We start from the raw sequence: 1,461 nt of genomic DNA, 5'->3' as shown, positions 1-1,461 counted from the left end.
GACATCCAATGTATCCCTGCAAAGTTTGGTGAAGATCTGAGTATGTAGTTTTTGACCTTATATGGAACCTCCTTTCTGAAAATTTGAAAATTCTCAAAAAATTCGTCCAAAATCTTGATGTCTCCAATCTCTTGTTTTGTACGTTTTTTCCACGTGTCTTGACATCCAATGTATCCCTGCAAAGTTTGGTGAAGATCTGAGTATGTAGTTTTTGAAATTATATGGAACCTCCTATCTGAAAATTTGAAAATTCTTAAAAAATTCGTCCAAAATCTTGATGTCCCCAATCCTATGTTTTGTATGTTTTTTCCACGTGTCTTGACATCCAATGTATCCATGCAAAGTTTGGTGAAGATCTGAGTATGTCGTTTTTGACCTTATCTGGAACCTCCCATCTGAAAATTTGAAAATTCTTAAAAAATTCGTCGAAAATCTTGATGTCTCCGATCTCTTGTTTTGTACGTTTTTTCCACGTGTCTTGACATGCAAAGTATTCCTGCAAAGTTTGGTGAAGATCTGAGTATGTAGTTTTTGACCTCATCTGGAACCTCGTATCTGAAAATTTGAAAATTCTTAAAAAATTCGTCCAAAATATTGATGTCTCCAATCTCTTGTTTTGTACGTTTTTTCCACGTGTCTTGACATCCAATGTATCCCTGCAATGTTTGGTGAAAATCTGAGTATGTAGTTTTTGACCTTATCTGGAACCTCCCATCTGAAAATTTGAAAATTCCTAAAAAATCCGTCCAAAATCTTGATGACCCCAATCTCTTGTTTTGTACGTTTTTTCCACGTGTCTTGACATCCAATGTATCCCTGCAAAGTTTGGTGAAGATCTAAGCATGTAGTTTTTGACCTTATCTCGAACCTCCTATCTGAAAATTTGAAAATTCTTAAAAAATTCGTCCAAAATCTTGATGTCTCCAATCTCTTGTTTTGTACGTTTTTTCCACGTGTCTTGATATCCAATGTATCCCTGCAAAGTTAGGTGAAGATCTGAGTATGTCGTTTTTGACCTTATCTGGAACATCCTTTCTGAAAATTTGAAAATTGTTAAAAAATTCGTCCAAAATCTTGATGTCTCCTATCTCTTGTTTTGTACGTTTTTTCCACGTGTCTTGACATCCAATGTATCCCTGCAAAGTTTGGTGAAGATCTGAGTATGTAGTTTTTGACCTTATATGGAACCTCCCATCTGAAAATTTGAAAATTCTTAAAAAATTCGACCAAAATCTTGATGTCTCCAATCTCTTGTTTTGTACGTTTTTTCCACGTGTCTTGACACATAATGTATCCATGCAAAGTTTGGTGAAGATCTGAGTATGTAGTTTTTGACCTTATATGGAACCTCCTATCTGAAAATTTGAAAATTCTTAAAAAATTCGTCCAAAATCTTGATGTCTCCAATCTCTTGTTTTGTACGTTTTTTCCACGTGTCTTGACATCCAATGTATCCCTGCA

This window comes from Lepisma saccharinum, unplaced genomic scaffold, assembly GCF_977018435.1.
Source record: "Lepisma saccharinum unplaced genomic scaffold, izLepSacc3.1 HAP1_SCAFFOLD_148, whole genome shotgun sequence".
Classification (NCBI taxonomy): domain Eukaryota; kingdom Metazoa; phylum Arthropoda; class Insecta; order Zygentoma; family Lepismatidae; genus Lepisma; species Lepisma saccharinum.
This window is presented reverse-complemented; position numbering follows the sequence as displayed.